General features: G+C 39.6%; 1 protein-coding gene across 7 annotated transcripts in view; it reads left to right on the top strand.

The window, feature by feature from the left end:
• Nucleotides 1-19,177, top strand: part of BCKDHB (branched chain keto acid dehydrogenase E1 subunit beta) — a 235,411-nt gene that overhangs the window by 70,006 nt on the left and 146,228 nt on the right. The window contains exon 9 of one of the 7 annotated variants that reach the window (XR_012902584.2): nt 11,656-11,855. The exons of the other annotated variants lie outside the window; for them this stretch is intronic. The gene's annotated coding sequence lies outside the window, so the exon portion shown is untranslated. The remainder of the gene's footprint in view (nt 1-11,655; nt 11,856-19,177) is intronic. 7 annotated transcript variants of the gene reach the window in all.

The raw sequence follows: 19,177 nt of genomic DNA on the forward strand, positions 1-19,177 counted from the left end.
CTGCCCATGGCGTGCTGTGGGCGGGGGTGGGGGAGGTGTTTCAGTCCCTCCAGGCCTGCTGTGCCTCTGGCATGCCAGGTTGTGCCAGTTAACATTGTAAACAGGATTTTACATCTCTAATATGTACATAGTTCATTCTGGTATAGAGAAAGGAGAGTAAGCTCTGTTGGTGTTAGGTACTGTTTACCAGTGAACTGCATTCACACTAAGGATGCAGTACCTGTATAATCTCTTCAGTAAAAAAATAACAACGACCCTCCCCAAAACCCAACTGACATAGCTCAAACAAAAACTGTAATGGCAGTGTGGACTAGTAGATAGAGCACAGGACTGGGATACTGTAAGTCTGGGTTCTATTCCCTACTTGGCTGCTGGTTTAGAATCTGGATGCAGTCCAGAATCTGGACCTCTGTGTTTAAAATGTAATTTTCTTTGGACTGAAGTAAGTGCTAGTGTGAAAGAGCCTGAAGACTTCACTTGCCCCTAGTTTGTCTCCTCAGCCATCTGCCTGAGCCATGTAGAGGTCCATCCCAGATCCTTCTCTGACTATGGGTCTCTCCTGTGTGATGCCTGTTCCTAAAGGGCAAGAAGCCTTGTATCTGGCTTTTTGTAGGTCACATGCTTGCACCTCACTATGTGCCCTGTGGCAGTAGCTCCTAGTTTTAAAGGGTCTGAGAATGGAAGTGTGTGTGTGTTGGGGGGGGGGGGGGAGGAGAGGGCGATAGATTCTGGCATATGCTCATAAGCCTGTGACCTAGTCCCCACTTTCAGTGTAGTGCAGAGAACTACTATTTAACAGCAGGTATTTGTTCTTTCATACAGAAGCTGAACATTTGCAGACATTTTTATTCTAGAATTATTTGCTTTCTCAAACAAAAAATGTTGGCTTGGGACTTCAGTAATTATTAGTTAAGGTCATAGGAGTCACATGAGTTGCAGTCAGAGTGAGACGTTTGTTTTTTCTCTGCATGGGCTTCAGGTCGCCTTTCGACACGCTGTTTAAGTACAGAAGGTACAGATACAGACTTTGTGTTGAAAATTATTACTTCTTAATTATTAAAAGTAGCATTAGCATTTACATTTTCAAATTAACTATTTAAATGGAGTAATGTAGGGTAGATTTGCTAAATAAGAAATACCAAACTTTAAGAGTTATTTGGCATAACTAAAACTTATGGTGAAGGTCTGGGAAAAGTGAATTAAAATTATTAGTGCTTTGGAGACGAGCAGCAGCGTGTCAGGGATTTTTTTCTGCAGTGGCTGACTAGTTAATCTACATTTTGAGATGTTCTAGTTAGGATCTTTGTTTCAATGATTTGATAATGCAATATCAACAATTTTCTACTTTCACGAAGTTGTACTTTGCAGTGACCACTGGAGGCCTCTCTTAAACCAAGTTAAACAACTGGTTTGATATGGATTTGCACTTGCTGACTCCTGATGCTCCTGCAAGGGACTTGGAGTGTAAAATTATGCTAAATAATAATTCAGAAAAAGTTGCTGCCTAATCTAATTGGTTTATTTTTTTCAGGTTTCAGGGCCAGATTTAGCTCTGAAATGTTGCCTTTTGGGCCCTAAGGCACCTGTGGTGGAAAGTTTACAGGAAAGGGTTGTCAATGCTTTCCTGGACAGCCTTCATCAGCAGGGCTTTTCTGGAATCCCAGTCAGAACTGAAAGTTCAGCCCTGTTTGGGGCAAATCCCCCTGCTGACATTTAGTTTGTAGAAAGTGCTTCTGAGACTCTGCCAGAATAAAAACAAAGAGTTTGGCTCACTAGTTCCTTTTTATGTAATGTTTTATTAGTATTGAGAATTAGAAAAGCTTCTCATGAGAGAAATGCTTGATCTTGTTTGTATGCATTGAAGAAAACTATCCCTGTTCCTAAATTTGGATTGATCTGGTCCATTCATAGGCTTTATGGTAATCCAAATAATAATAGTAATAATTAATAATCAGGATGTTGGTTTCTAACCGAAGATTACTCACTGTACAGCCTGAGAATAGCAAAAAAGCAAGTGGAAAAATGTTCTACATATTGATAGTGATGGTAAGAGGAATAATTCTACTTGACTAATTTAAGCTGTAACTCTACGGGTTGAACCTCTCTAGTCTGTCACCCTCAGGACCTGACAGGTGCCAAACCAGAGAATTTGCTGGAACATTGGAGGTCAGTATTGTCTAGTAGCATTACCAACACTTCCACTGCTTACTGGGGTCTTAGAAGACATTGAGGAGCAAATTAGTGCATAGAACACTGAGATCCAGGACTGGTGGCTGTAAATAAACTTTAGGGGACCACGGGAAACTTTGGCCACATGTTGATAAGTGAACATCCAACTAACTAAAATCATACTGTACCATGGATGTTGCCAGACCAGAGAGTGCTGGACTACTGAGTTTTAACCTGCATTTTATCCTGTTATTTGCTTGTTAAAACAAATACATGTAAATATACGTGTGTTTGTATAGAAAGTGTATTATCCAGATTTGAAGCCCCATTCTTTAGTTATCTGTAAATTTAGTGTTACAGTTTAATCTTTGCAAGCAATATTTAAGAAGTTCAGTTTCAGCTTTTTTCTACATATTACTATTTGAATGATCTTCCAAATACAGTACAATGAAAGCTTAGGGTGATACATATATCTTTGTAACATTATATCAGAGTTTGTGTATATTTAGAAAACTTTTGTCTCAAAGCTGATTATTTTTATCATCAGGGCTCGCCAAGCGGCAGCAAGCCCCACTCGCCAGCTGCGCGGTTTCGCACGGTTCTGCGCATGCGCAGATCGCTCTGCGCCAGCTCTTCTAGGTTGTAATCTACTCACCACAGGCGAGTAGATTACATTATTTGTTGAGCCCTGTTTATAATGCCCGTTTTTGTTCTGTGTTATATGAAATTGTTCGATAAAGAGAATATTTTTTGTTTTACCATTTATTTATGGTTTTGTTGTTAGATTTTTAAATGGTTTCTTTACACTAATTAGTATGATGCTTTTATTTTAATGTAGTCTGACTTCCTGAAGAGGTGAAGATAATGTTGAGTTATTCAGTAGCAATTCTATTATACTAAATTAGCAGAAGACAGTTTTGTGGAAGAAGTATTCAGAAGCTGAACGTTTAGTGTATGCATTTTATATTAAATATTTGCTACATCTTTATAAATCACAAAACCATTGAAAAATACTGTTTATTTTTCCAGACAGCGTGACTTCAGGCAGCACATGTTTTCCTTCTACATTACCCTAGCCAGGGATGCTTTCAAGCACTAGAGATTAGATTGGGTGGATTTTCTCTGTTCCAGAATTTTGAGTAATATGGGCTTAATCCAAAAATCATTCAAGCCAGTGGAACAACTCCCAGTTTACTTCACTGGTCTTTGGATTAGACCATATATAAGATTATCTGGTTGCTATAAATGTGGTGATTTGTACTGAAATGTCTGTTTTAGTAGACTCTTAAATCCAGATCAGGAAAGAATCATCTCACTGTGTCTAATCCCCATATTGTGTATAGGGATGCTAATGGGTAACATTGGTACTCTCTGGTACCAGGAGAGTAGCCTCTGTGGGCGGAGGGATGCCCCAGTGCTGCTGGGTCCCTGAACAGGGCTGATGGCTCTGCTGGACCCATATAGGTCTGCCACTTCCAGCCCTGAATGGCTGGGAGTTGGCGCAGCTCCTGGCAAGGCTGGAAGCAGCCAAGCTGAAACAGCCCCTCCCCATGGCAGGGGGACCACTCCAGCCTGGCCAGGTCTAGAGTAGCTCACTGACTGTTTCCATTTAATCAGTTAACTGATTAAACTTAATGTTTAATTGGTTACCTAATTAAACAGAATTTTACATCTCTAATTGTGTGCGCACAGTTCTCCCCAGCACTGCAACAGGCACAGTTATTAAAACTGCAAACTTTGGTCTTGAAGTGAGGTTGAAAATGCTCAGGTGAACTTTGGTGATTGAGAGTAGGTGAGATTGTTTAGTATTTTCAAATGTACTTCTCAGACAGTATGGCTATATAATATATAACTCTGAATAGTTACGTTAGTTATACAATTGATTGCACCTCATTTCTAAAGGTGTTTTTTAAATCCTTCCAGTCTCTAGGCCAATGATAGTATTGGTCAAAAGAAGTGATGAGAAGGGGTTTTTAGTGTTCTTTGTAGTTCTCTCTTTGTGATCTGGTTGTAAGGGCAGTCCTCAGACTTATGGGTTGCTGAAAATTGCATCGTAAATTAAAACGTCATAACTTGGAACGGCAGTCTACTCCACTGTGGCACTGAGCGCCATAAAGTTGAAACCAATGCTGAGAGTCGAATTACACTGTTAGTTCAGAAATATTGTAAATGCAATTCATTGTAAGTCTAACATTGTAATGCTGAGGACTGCCTATACTGAAAACCTTGTAAACTAAGCTGAGGCATAGTAGATCTGTTGGTTAATGTGGTTCTGGTTCCAAATGGTCAAGACCATTATGATTTTTGTTTTTGACCTTATCTATTAACTCAAAGAGGAAGAAAAGAGTTAATTGGTTGAGTGTGCTCCTCAGTAAAAAAATTTGGGCTCAGTTCCTCTGCCCACTGAGCATTGCTGTAAATAAAGTGAGGAGCACCAAATGCTAGCATTGGGCATTTGTGATTTGCTATACAGTTGTGTAAAGAGATTTCTGGAGACAGCCCAATCCTACTCAAACATATGTCAGTTATAGGAGTGCTTAACCATGTGATTGAACATAGAAACACCCACTGAAATGAGCACTTTTGAGCAGCAGGAAAAGCAAGAGAGATAGGAATCAGAGACTGTAGCCAAAGAACAGTGCCCAAATGCAATTCTGTGAAGGCAAACTCGGTGAAAAAGGTTTTCATTTACCCATGGCACTTGGGAGCAGTGGTTTTCTCAAGAGTGCTCCAGAGCTGCACTTTGAAGAACCTGAGAGCAGAGGTAACCTTGAGGACCAGCTGCTAACACCAAAACGTGTCCCAGTATTCTAAGGCATTGCTCACAGCCAGCTATTCAATGCTTATGATATACAATAACCATTGTGTTTTTGCTGGCCCAGCAACCTTCAGTTTCCCTTCCTCTCTGCTTACTTCACCTTAATGGAACTGTGGCAAATGGAATAATAAGCATAGCAGCCACCAAATCTCATCGCACCCACCAAATCTCCCTCCTGTAGTTATAGTGCTGGTATCTCAGGATCAGAATGTCAAAAGCCTTGGATACTGTTCTCTGCCATTTCACACTGCTTCTTAAGTTTTGTGGTAAATCAATACCTGTACCTATAGTTGTGCCATTTGTGCTGTTACAGTTAAGTTTGTCACTATTTCCATGGTAAATTCCTGGTTTTGGTCTAATAAAAAGTATGCTCCAGGCTGGTAGCTAGTTTACAGGGGAAGCACTCGAGAACTCCTTTTAGACTGCCACTTTTGAGCCACGAGTGTGGAATATTAAAATTTTGTTTATTCGGATTACTATTTGAGTTATAGAAATACAAAAAGGCTTTGAGTTGAAACCTTGCCAGCCCATTAATACACTTTTGGCTGTTTTAGGAAAAACTTTTATAATGATTGAAGTGATTAAATAAAAATCAGTTTTGTACATGTGTTCCTAATTTCACCGCCTGCCCCAGTGAAAATTCCATCAGTTTTAAGCATTCATATTTTCAGGTGGTGTCTTTCATGAATCTGTTGATAAGGTGTTCATAAGGAAGGATAAACTTAGAAGTATGCTTGAGTCCGAGAGCAATATGCATAATGTAGTTTGTGGACTAGTGCAAAAAGAGATTGATCCTCCAGATCAATAAAAATGTTTTTATAACCATAATGTATCAATGAACAGTAATCTGAGAATCACTTATATAACATAACATATAATGGAGCTGGTCTAGAATCAAAAAAGTATTTTTATAGAAAAGTATCTGAATGGGTTTTCTGGCTTTACTTTTTTTTATTGGAAACATTTTGAATGTAAATTTTTGGTGAAAAACAAAATGAAGGGTTTGTGTGTGTGTGTGTGTGTGTGTGTGTGTGTGTGTGTGTGATTAGACAGCAGCTAGAAGAACAGGGACTCAATCTTCATCTGGATCTCGGGATAATAAGGAAATTATAGTGATTTTTTGGACCATTTTAGGAGGGCATTATCTGAGGGGAGTGGGAGGTTATGGGAAAAACTCAGGAAGCCTTTCTTTGATATGTAGCCTATTCTTATGTGTGTCCCAATTCCACCCTGTTAATTTGGGTGGAATAAACAGGCTTAATTCGTAAGAAATTACTCTTCCTACATGGCATTTCCATTCTTGTACTATCTGTAGACGTTCATCCTATTTACTTTCCCCTATAATAGTAAATACAGGTTGAACCTCTCTAGTCTGCCAACCTTGGGACCTGATCAGTGCCAAATTAGAGAATTTGCTAGACCATGGGAGGTCAATATTCTCTTGCAGCATTACCAACATTTCCATTGCTTTCTGGGCTCTTAAAAGACATTTAGGAGTAAATTAGAGCTAAATTAAGCACAGAACACTGAGAAGCAGGACTGGTAGCTATAAACAAACTTCATGGGAAACTTGGCCACACTTATGGAAAGTGGATCTCCAACTGACTAAAATCATGCTGGACAGATTTTGCCAGACCAGAGAGGGCTGTTCAACCTGTACTTAGTTAAACTACACTCATTTAACTGTTAGTACTTTCCTTATTAGTTATGACTTCAGTTTAATGTAATCCCAGGGGTTAGCGGATGCTGAGCTTGCTTGTGTAAAAGAGCTGTTAACTTTATGATTCTGACCCAAGTGATATAGTCTAGTTTAAAAATATTTTAATTATATTCAGTGTAGTTATTATGGGCAATTATATATTATAGTATTGAAATGATCTTATGCTGGATAATTGTTTAATGGCATTATGCATTTTCTTAGTTTAATGTGTTTTCCCCCCCCATAATTTAGCAATAAGTACTGATGTGCTAAGTGTGAGGACAATCTGAACTGTTTGTGTTATCTAGACTGTAGGAAATTTGAAGCCTGTTTAGATTTATCATCAAACCCCAGAGTAGTTATTACTTCCCATTAATACAAAATGTATCTTATTGTCATGATACTTTGTTTTCTTATCAATGAAGAGCATTTATGTATGATAATATTTATCACTAAGTTTTACAAAAGAGTATTTATAGCTTCTTCTTTAAGACCTGTCCCACTAGGTGCACCACTTCAGGTGTTGGTGTGTCCTGGTGCCTTCTCTCGGAGAGTTTTACAGCAGTGAATGTATGGGTCGTGCATGTGCGGTGCCTGCCTCACATGCTGTTACTTATTGAAGTATTACATGTGTGATCCCGAATTCTCAGTTTCTTCTCAGTCATCTCGGGCCTGAGATAGAGCTCTGCAGTCTTGCACACCTTGGGTATGTCTACACTACAGCACTAATTCAAACTAATTTAGTTCGAATTAGTTAATTCGAACTAAGCTAATTCGAATTAGCGCATCTAGACTTAAAAACTAGTTCGAATTAGCATTTTGCTAATTCGAACTAGCACGTCCACACTGATTGGACGCTGTGTCGCATTTAAAGGCAGCTGAAACCGGTTCCGGCAGGGCATCAGGTCAGTAGTTGCTTTGTGTGGCTGCTGTCTGAGGCTTGTGGGTTTTTTTTTCCTGAAAAGAATCATATACAATGTTACAGACTTATTTATGAGGGACAGTGGATTCCACACCCCTTCGGAACAGACAGGCAGTTTGCACCCACACACATCCTTGGATCTGAGAGCAAGCCAAAAGTGTTATCAACTCAGCCTTGAACAGAGACACAGCGAAGTTTCAGAGCTTGGATTCTTAAAACAATAATTTGGTTTTTTTAGAGAGCAAATTTAACCTTTAAGGGTGCAGCTTTTACAAATTTACAATGTCTAGATTTTATTCTTTTATTCAGTTAACCAATTAAGTTTCAGTAGAATTTCTTATTTCCCTTTAGATTTAACAAAGTGTCTGTAGCCAAATGTCTAAACTTGATTGTTTTTTTGCCTGGATTATTGAAAGAGGCTGCAAGAAACGGGGAGTCATTTTTAAAGCAGGTTTTCCTCCTTACACATTACAATATTGCTTAATTCCTTTCACTCTTCCACCGAGTTACGTCTCACCTTTGCAGTCCCTAAATCACTTGTTTTGTTCCTTAAATTAAAACTTTTTTCATTTCCAGTAATTTAACTTTTCAATGCCTGTATTACTCCTTTTTTTATTCCTCCTAGTCTGCCCATAGGACTCCAAACCTATTATCCCCTTAATACATGCTTTTTCCTTCTATTGTCTGTCTTGATTCCCTGTAAATAGCTTTTTTAATGACACAGGTGTTGTCCATTATTAATTTAGTATGAAGGGTGGGCTTTCCAATTAGCCCCCACAGCTTCTGGTTCCTTTTCATGGGTAAATTTAAATGTTTATTATTGCAATTAGCTCATTATAATTATTAAACCTTTTAGTACAGGGGGTTTTATAGCAGTTAAGCTGTAGCAGGGTTAATTTATGCCGCTGGCTCTGGGGTGGATCACTTCCCCATGCTTTATAAGGAGATTTATGCCGCAGAATGTGTTTCCTTGTTAGTGCAAATTTAGCTTTTAGTGATTATATTTTCAAATACAATTGCCACTAGCTGGCTTAGGGTGGCTTTTAATTTACCTTTTTCCACGCCCTTGAGCCAGATATAACGCTGTATGAGGGGAAGGTTTTTAGTGTTTATTAATATTTTGCCTGGACAGCCCCCACTTGTGCGTTGTGAAACATCCTTGGATTGCCAGCTGCTGTAATTATTTGCTAGAAAGGAGCTTAAGAATTTCCTGGAGTTACTTGACAGGTTTTTTTTTTTTTTCCTGTTCCTGCCTGCTGTTCTGTGTATATGTTTTCAACCAAAATGCCTAGGGCCAATACGGCTTGATGGTCAGTGGGCATTTCTTTCCACAGAATTTGGAGGAACACTTTCCTTAAACTGTTAAACTTGCTTTAAAACTCGGTGTTTCGCTTTGGATCAGGCAAGTTTGTTAGTAGAGCCTGTGTTTCCAGAGGGAAGAGCTAATCCCATTGTTATCTTTCATGTCCCTTCTCTATCCGTCTATGTGAATGACAGTGGCCCATATGGGCTGAGCACAAAAAGGGGTAGATGGGTGATGTTGTGCCGAATTCCCCCCTAAGCTTGGGAGAGGTGGCACAGTTGATACAGCTGTGCCAGCTAAGAAATCCTTTCCTCTCACTACTAGTGCATTCTTTTGGCACAGAGGCGCTGCTGCTTGTGAATTACATTTCTCACTGTAGGGAGGATTTTTGCTTTTCTGAGCTTCAATGTCATCCCTCAGGGCTTTAATTTTTTCTCTTTTAATGCGAGAGTTTTTTAATAATGTTATTTCTTGGTGTTTTCACTTTCCTTTTTCAGTTCCCCGCTTGATTAAATCCTTCTCTGTTAATTTGTCAATTGCTTACAGGTCCTTGGACCATGGTGCATGTACATGTAGTACGCAGGGGTGCCTTTCAGCGGCAAGGGGGGTATGCTTAGACTAACCCCCACCTGTTTTAGTCTATCAGGGGAGTATACTGTTTACTCCCTGTCTGTTCAGCGGCTTATAGGAAACTAACTTTACACACTTCTAAGAAGGGGTTTGCTGGGTTTAGTGTCAGACCTTAGCAGCAGCTCATGAAATAAGGGGAGTCATTACTCCCTCACATATCCTCTAGGTCTCGAGGTTTGGCTGACGCCACCCTTGCTTTCAGAACTCCCTCAGAAAGCCCTGGTGCGACTGGAATCAGGTTAAGCCTCAGACCTGGGCAGCGGCATTCATACTTCACTCATTACATTCATACTCATCATCTTCTACACCAAATTTTTTTGTCTTTTTTTTTCCTTTTCACATTTTTCCTACAGTTTCTACATTTAGATGCATCTCTCTTTATTGTCCAGTTCCCATGGGTTTCTGTGGCGCTGCCATAAGAGACCCGGCACTTAATTTTCTTGAAGTGGCGCTAGTTTAAACTACCCAGCACTTCCAGTTCCCTGATCTCTGTGAAGTGGCACCCCAAGACACCCGGCACTTCAGATCAGACTTCATTAGGATCCTACACCAGAGAGGGTGCCTGCCATAAAGGCAGCCTGGCTTTCCTCTTCCAAGTCAACTTAACAGACAAATTCATCACAGACAAATTCAGACGACTCTTTGTCTGCCAAGCCCTTGCATTCAGACACTACCTGGTCACTGGATTGCTCCTAGCGGGCAGGCTGGGGCGGCTACTTGGCTTTCAGAAGATACAGAACAAACACATATAACATACAACAATAAACTACTCCCCGTAAAATAATAAATTTAGGAGAAATCCTGTAGTCGGAACTCACCGACCAGGCAGCAAAGACCAACTCTCAAGCCTCTACATTATGAGGAAATTTGTGAAGCTGGTGTCCTCTTACCTGTCCGTGCGCTCTGAGGGGGTTGCAGGGTGGCAGTCCGTCACTGGGGCACAGAGCCGACGTTTGGGATCTCAGTGGGACCTCCAAATTGTTGAAACGAGCCTCACACTCAGTAAAAGGTACGGAGAATAGTTTATTTAGAAATGCTGCAGCATAGCGAGAACCCAACAAAGTGTGTTCTACCTTAGAATACAACTATAACTCCTCTTATAGTAGGAGCTACATAAACTATTACTCTGCTCATGCTAGTTACTGGGCAAACTTTCAGCATGATTACATTCTCTTCTATGATAAAATGTTTCACTTTCTCACACTGTCAAACTACGTGACCTTCTCGCCTACATGAAATGGCAGCTATTTTACAAGATGGATTCCACAACTGTCATACTGAAGAATTAAAAAAAAAAAAAAAAAAGTGCTGAAGATAAGTGTAATTTTCTTGCCATCCCTGTCCCAACAAGCAGAGACAATGCAGGCACTTTAGATACAGGGGAACAAAAGCTGGATTTTTTCAGGGGGCGGGGGAATATTATATTCTGAAGTTTTGGAAGCAGTCAATTTTGAAGCAGTCAGCAACACAAGGAAAATTGTTGAAAAATTTGCTACACCATTTAATCACGTCACCGCATTTGTGACCGATAATGCTATACAATTTTGCGATTTTTGTTTTTAAATTCTGTACACCTCACATGCTTGGCACATTTGCTTTTACCTTGTGGGCAATATGTAGAGGAAGATACTTTTGAAAGTAAATTAATTAGTGGAGGCTATAAAACTTGCTTCTATGTCTTGCCCTGCCCGAAAAGCTCACTTCTGCATGTTATAGGGAAAAGTACTTCCATCCCACCAATCCCATAATAACTAGATGGAACAGCTGGTTAATACAGATGAACTGAGAATTATGTTGCATTTTTTTAAAGAGAAGACTGGTCATAGCAGTAGTTCAGGTATTCAAGAAATTATTGATCTTTGCAAATCTGCAGCAATTATTGAAGAACTCCAGGTTCTAAAAGAGTTTGCACTCTGAGTCATGAACATGCTTGCTGCTTATGAAAAGACCAGAGTTAATACTCATCACATAATAAATAACATGCATGTTCTTGTGTTGTGAATAGAGAGCTGCTCTGAAACTTGCTAACACACAATGGCAAAAACAGCACTCTTGGAAAGTTTAAAAAAAAGAAGTCCTACATAGACACTGACTAAACCTCCTGCTTTCTCCAGCCTGCTGCTGCTTTCTTTCTGTGGATTTGAGCCAATTTAAGCAAAGCACCTTGACATTTGAAACCATGACATATGACAGTATACCACTGTTTGAAGACAACATTCCAGCATAGAGAGAATATCAGGCATACTGTGGAACAGTTTAAGAACTGAGGAACGAGGATATTTTCCAGTTTTGGAGAAGCATGATGGCCAACCCTGTGAGTAGTTGCCCTGTGATACTTACCAGTTCCAGTCAACAGCATGGATGCTGAATGCTCATTCTTATTTTACAGAAACATGCTTGGGGATAGCAGACACCGCTTAAAAAATAACAATTGAAATGTAACTTGTTACACCAAAATTGCAGCAGTATGCAAAAGAGACTTTACTAAAGAGAATCAGTTGTTTTTGTTAGGTAGTTTTTTATTTGAAAAATTATTGCACAGTATATATACATAATTTCAGATTAGTTTACTATGACAAGGAACTGAAAACTATTGATTAACGTTTCCTTTGTGTAAATGTTACTATGGTACTTTATTGTTAAATTATTAAATGTTTTGTTGCCATGAGCATACCCAGATTTTGTACATTTTTACCATGACTTCCATGAATGTTGCCTAATTTTACTGTGACAAAATCGTATCCATATGCATGATTCTGCTGATCAAATCACTCTGTTCTCTGTGTATGTGTATGGTTTCCTTATTTGCTGCTGGGGCTTCCTTTTTATGCTGAAATTAATAAATGGCAAGTAGTGATCGTAAGAATAGCCTAAGGAATCTGGCAGTCAGTGGAAGGTGGCAGAGACTAATACTTGTGGAGCATCCAATAACTATTTGGAGAAATGTTGTTTGCAGGAACACAGACTCATGTTACCTTGACAACCCCAGGTAGGCAACAGCTTTCATATGTTTCCCCCTCTGGATCTCATATTATTTCCCCACAGAGAGCCAGTAGTTTCTGGCATGTTGATATCTTTCAAATATTTTTCCTCTGTGCAAGCTGGCCATGAAAATTTTTGAAAGGGCTTAAAAAATTCAAGGACCTATGGCCATGAATATCATATGTTCCAGAGACAAGCATTGGCATTCTTTGTTTTGTTTATCATGTGAAAGGTTAGATTAGGCACTTTCTGATTCCCAAATCATTGGAAGGTGTGTATAAAATTTACAGATCAGACTTCATGGGTTCCCAAAAACCTCTCATAAGGAAGCTTCCTTTACATTTGCAAACCCAATTCTCAGGACCATTTTGTTTGCTTTTCTGTCTTACTGGATTTAAATATGCATGAAGTTAGAAAGGAAAGCATTTGGATATTTCTGGTTTTGCTGTCCTTAGTGAGCCATTATCTGATTCTTCCACAAAAAGAATGTGGATCTTGAGAAAGAAAACATGTATTTTGGTTTCACAGCAGGTTGGAGAGAGTTCAGAATCCATGTGCATTTCCTAGGGCTGGTATTTGAGTTTTCTGTTCAGGAAACAACTTGAAAAAATACAAATATCTGGTATTTTCGAAATAAGATGTAATGTAGATTGTGATGTAATATTAAGTGTGTCTGGTATTTTTGTTGAAACCATCTGGTAACCCTACTAATGCACCAAATTCTAAGGTGTGCCTGCACTAGAGCAGCATAGTTATAGGCACTGTCACTGAGACACTGTAATGTTGTCCTATAGAGCTTTTTTATGTTGACGGAAGTTGTTTTTCTGTTATTCCACCTGTCTCAAAGGTGGTATCTAGGATTTCTGAAGAATTCTGTTGATTTAGCTGTGTGCACAGTGGGGGTTTATTTGACCTAACTACATTACAGAGACAACAGGGAGTCCTGTGGTACCTTAGAGACAAACAGATTTATTAGGGCATAAGCTTTCGTAGGTAAAACCCTCTTCATTAGAGACAGTTTTACCCACAAAAACTAATAAAATCAGGGTATGTCTACACTAGCCCCCTACTTCGAACTAGGGAGGCTAATGTAGGCATTCGAAGTTGCAAATGAAGCCCGGGATTTAAATATCCCGGGCTTTATTTGCATCTTCCCGTCCGGGTGCTATTTTTAAATCCCCTTAGTCCGAACTAACTGCCTGCGGCTACACGTGGCAGTCAAACGTTAACTCGAACTAAGTCCTTAGTTTGAGTTAACTGTTACACCTAAGGACTTAGTTTGAGTTAACATTTGACTGCCACGTGTAGCCGCGGGCAGTTAGTTTGGACTAAGGGGATTTAAAAATGGCGCCCAGACGGGAAGATGCAAATAAAGCCCGGGATATTTAAATCCCGGGCTTCATTTGCAACTTTGAATGCCTACATAGCCTCCCTAGTTCAAATTAGGGGGCTAGTGTAGACATACATCAGTTAGTCTCTAAGGTGCCACAGGACTCCTCATTGTTTTTGCAGATACAGACTAACAAATCTACTTACGTTGCACAGGACACAATTTTTACAGTACTGATGAACATAGCTAGGTCAATCTGTTTTTAAGTGTGCACATTTGCACATTTTTAAAAAGTCTACAGGCAGTCCCTGAGTTACGTGGATCCGACTTAACAGCTGTTAAGCTGTTAAGGGCTGTTCCGCTGCCGGCGTCCTCAGAGGCTTTGCTCCCCTTCTCCCTGGTCTGCTGGTCTCCAGCAGACCAGGGAGACGCGGAGCAAAGCCGCGGAGGCCCCGGGCGGCAGGACCGCGGTGCGTCTCGGTCTGCCGCCCGCGTCTCCCTGGTCTGCTGGGGGGGGGGGGGCCCAGCTAGTACGCCCCCCCAGCTGGCCAGGCTTTTCTCCGGATGCCTGTGGTAGAGCAGCTGGGGTGATGCCGGTTGGTCCCGCAGCGCCACTCTGGGTGCTACTGGACCAACTCGGCAGCACCCCAGCTGCTCTGCCCCAGGTGTCCCCAAGTCAGCCGCTGCTGAAACTGACCAGCGCTGACTACAGGAAGCCCGAGGCAGAGTTGATCTGTCCCGGGCTTCCTGGAATCAGCCGCTGATCAGTTTCAGCAGCAGCTGACTTGGGGACGCCTGGGGTTCTTAAGTTGAATCTGTATGGAACTGGCGTCCAGATTCAGCCTGTTGAAACTGATCAGAGGCTGATTCCAGGAAGCCCGGGGCAGAGCAACTGTGCCTCGGGCTTCCTGTAGTCAGCCGCTGGTCAGTTTTAGCAGCGGCTGAATCTGGACGCGAGTTCCGACTTACATACAGATTCAACTTAAGAACAAACCTACAGTCCCTATCTTGTACGTAACCCGGGGACTGCCTGTACTTATTAACCTAACAGAGGGCAATTATACCTGAAAATGTATTGCACTAGAGCCCATATTTTTCCCAAGCAATTTTTTCTTATATTTCTTACCCATATTTCCTTTGAATATTTACACATATTCTTTATTTGTTCACTTAGCTTTGACACATTCTATGTGCAAAATGTACTCATTGTGGAAATCTAGTTGATGGTAAATATTTTGACAAATTGCTCCCTTATTTCTGTGACTTTTTGTGTGTGTATGCAGAAAGTAAACTATTTTGGAAATCTTGCAATTTATGAATGTACAGTTTATATGCTATTTAATATCTAGTGTTGCCAGGTGTCCGGTTTTGAACCAGACAGTCCAGTATTTGAGCTTTCTGTTAGGGAAACAAATTGAGAAAATATAAATGTCTGGTATTTTCTAAATAAGATGTAATGTAGATTGTGATGTAATGTTAAATGTGTCTGGTATTTTTGTTGAAAGCATCTGGCAACCATATTAATGTCAGATACTGTATGTATGTATAAGTCTTCCTCTTCACTGTAGATTATCAAAGAAAAATAATGGTATGACCTGGATGAAAGTTTACGGGGAATTACAAACCCCTTGAAGATTGCTAACTGTGAACTCAAGTTTCAGATAATGTAAGTGTAAGCATAAGCTCAACTTTAGGGGGAAAAAAAGGTGTGTATCTGCTCCAGAGGTTCTGGCTGATCATTGTTTTGGGTAGAGATGTGTATGTAGGAAGAAAGGTTCACCACAAACTGAGAACATACACAAACAAGAAAAGAGAGAGAGGAAAATTAAGAAAGCCAAGTTGGAGCCTGTAAGATGTGTGACTCTAGGGAAAAAATGTTAGAGCTTTTGGCTGTGGTATTGGCTAAAAAGCTTAAGGGGGTTGGAAGTCTGTAAACTATGAGACTGTTCCTTTTGTTCTAGGTTCCTTCTATATTCATAGACAGGACTTTTGATATTCCTTGTAAATAACCAGAGAAAATACTAGATTCCATCCATTTTTTCTACTCAGAGGAGCATCTCTACAGCCCTGAATTTTGACTAGCCTCTTGGGTCAAAAGGGGACAATAGTAACTCCCCCCAGCCCAAACCAAACCCATGAAAAAAAAGACTTGGGTTCTGCTACTAGACATCTGGCAGAACATCACAAAATAAATTGTCTCAGGCCATGGAACACATACTGAGGTATTGGGGGTTTTATTTTTTGAAAACCTAGTGGTTCAATATATGGAAAAACAGTCCTTCAATAAGTTTTCATGAAACAAGTAAAACTGTAATCTTTTTCTGTATTTGAAGAATATTCTTTTGATATCTAACTATTAAATGCTCTGAATATTTAGAAATTATTTTATTCAATATGCACCTACTGTCTCTCAAAAACATCCTTAAAATAGTCTGTCAGATTTGACTTCCAAAAACAAATTATAGGATAAAGAAATTATGACTGTTAATATTTATTCCACTACATTTCACCAAATTTTAATTCAGTAGTATTTTATAATATTCATATGCAGTCAGCAGTCTGCACATTATAAAGGAATATTATATAGAGTGTAATTTAAAAGACTTCAGAGGGTAGTAAATTGTCTTACACTAGCTAAGGATATGCTCTCCGTGTGTGTGTGTTTTTCTATGTAATTGTAGGCATAGCTTGATAGTGTCACCTATATTTAAGATTTCCCACTGCATCCTTTTTAAGACCCTGTTTTCAGTTGCTTCTAACTTTGCCAAACTTGCACAGTTTAGGCTGACAATTTCCATGTTGAGTGCATGCCTCCTTGGAATTTTTTTTTTAAGTTTGGGATACAATGTTGCAGCCATTCTGAGAACAAGCTTAAGGATAAATGTTGTTTTGCCCATCTTAAAAATACACCATTTCATAGAGAAGATGTAACCCCTCTGTGTTTTGAGGGAGGAACTAGAAATTTATCTAGGGGAATCATCCCTTTTGTGGTTTCCATCAAAACCACCCACATTTGGCCAAATGTTAAACCTTTGCAAAATCAGTTTGCACATGATTAGTAGAGATTTGTACTGTACCGGGCATGCTCATTTCTGGATCTGCACAGGATAAACAGAGTTTTTCTTGTAACCTCTGCTATGCCACCAGTCACAGACACTGAAATCCAGGAGATTGTATTTTCTATAATCTCAATGGTACCTCTGCTTCCCCATATTTGTATGGGTTTTGTCTGTTGTTTTAAAATATTGTGGATCTATTTGAAAGTTGCATAATGGCTACTAGAAAAGGAATGGATATATGTTTTATTTCTTTTTTGTCATACATTCATGCTTTGATTCTACAAAGTAGGCATTACAAGAGTATTTGCTACTTTCATATTTTCTGAAGTGGAATAGTAGGAGAAGTTGGTAGGATATTATATACCTAACTCTTGTTTCTTTTGTAGTCTATGAGACCAGGTGGGTGAAGTATTTTTTTTTTATTAGACCAACTTCTGTTGGTCTCACATAGAAGTCTTCTTTAGGTCTCGGAAATGTATTCTGAGAGTACATCTACATGGGAATAAAAGGCCTGTGGCATGGCTGCAGCTGGTCCAAGTCATCTGATTCAGGCTCATAGAGCTTGGGCTGTGGGATTAAAAATTGCTGCATAGATGTTTGGTCTGGAGCCACCTTTATTTTCCTCTTATAATTGGAGAGGTGTTAGCAGGTCAGTTCACCTTGAGTGGTCCCTTGAAAAACATGTTAACTACTTCTACAGAATAATCTTTTCCATCTTGTGTTTATCTGCATCCCTCTGAGGCTCTGTCTACGCTACACTCCATAGTAGTGTGAATAAACCACCCCCTGAGCAACATAAGTTACACCAACTTAAGTGCTTATGTGCACAGCATTATATCTGATTTGAGGTGGTTTTATTATGCCAGTGGGAGACCTCTCTCCCTTTCGCATAGAGTTTTCTCCAGATTCACTTCAGAGGTGCTACATGTGTAGACATGCTCTGAGTATATTTTCAAGACCTGAAGAAGAGTTCTGTGAAACTTGAAATCTGGTGTGTGTCAGTTACATAATTTGGGTCTGTAAAAGATATTTTGTTACCCACCTCGTGTCTCTAGCATTCTGGCACCAACATGACTACAGCAACAGTGTAAACATGAAATCTGTGTTAAATCACATTGGCCTGTTTTGTCCATTCTATCATTAGAATAATCCTCAAGTTGAAAGACACAATAGTTAGATTCTGTAAACATGTTAACATCTGGAGACCAGCATCTGTGCAAACAAACATATTTCCTATGTTATATAATCACTTTTGCCTGTTCCTAACTAGAATTTATTGAACAGTGAAAGAGAAGAATTGAAGCTACTTGTACTTCCCTCCTGTATATCGTGAAGTTTGGAGGGTTTATGCCTTTTTTATTATTATTTTTTTTAAAAACCAACAACCTAGGAATGTTTCTGATACACAGTGAGAGACTCATCCAACACCTTCAGTAGCCAAAATATTAAATAACTGAGTATACAACTCCACTGTCTTCACAGAATTGTAAGATAACCTAGGCCAGGCATAATTAAGTTGATATATTTCTTTTAAGGAACATTTGCTTATTATATGGGAATGCATATCTAGAAAAGCAACAATAACATTATCTACAATATTTCCTTATGGGGATTTTAAGTTTCAGAAGATCTCAGTTCTGAGTCAGTTGTGAAATTAGAATAAGAGTGCTTGCATACTAATGATGATAGAGAAGCACAATATTTGAAAAATTACCTAATAGTCTCCCCCATTTATTTGCCCGATACTTAAAGTCTGTTCTACATAAGCTAGCTGTCTGTCCTTCCACAAGACCTGCAGCTGGTGTTTCTGTTCACAGAGGCAGCAGCACTTGGCTTTGCTGCCTTTGGATTGGAGACTTGGTGTCTGCTCTCGCAGCCTGGAAGGCTGTGCTCTGAGTGACAAGTAGTCTGAGAAGCATTTTCATTTTTAAAGAGATGTGGAAAAAAATAAAAAAGATGCAAGCCACAGAGTTCCATCTCGTGATTCCTGCCTCTTGCTCAACAATTAGTTGTATTAAAACACATCTTTACATCATGACTGAAGGTGTTTTTTGTCTGCAGGTGAGGGAGCATTTACCTCTTCCCTTTGGAATAGATTATGGAAAGTTTTCAGTCATGTTGTCATGAGCAAGATCTGGAACTAAATAAAGCCAGTCTTGCTTTTTGGGTAGGTGGGTTCTATCTGCAAAGTTCAGATCTGGATACAAAGGTCCCCCAAAAATTCACAGTTGTTTGGATCTGGCATTTTTAATGCAAATCCATTTC

This window comes from Pelodiscus sinensis, chromosome 3 (genome assembly GCF_052426305.1).
Source record: "Pelodiscus sinensis isolate ZL-2025 chromosome 3, ASM5242630v1, whole genome shotgun sequence".
NCBI classification, from domain to species: domain Eukaryota; kingdom Metazoa; phylum Chordata; order Testudines; family Trionychidae; genus Pelodiscus; species Pelodiscus sinensis.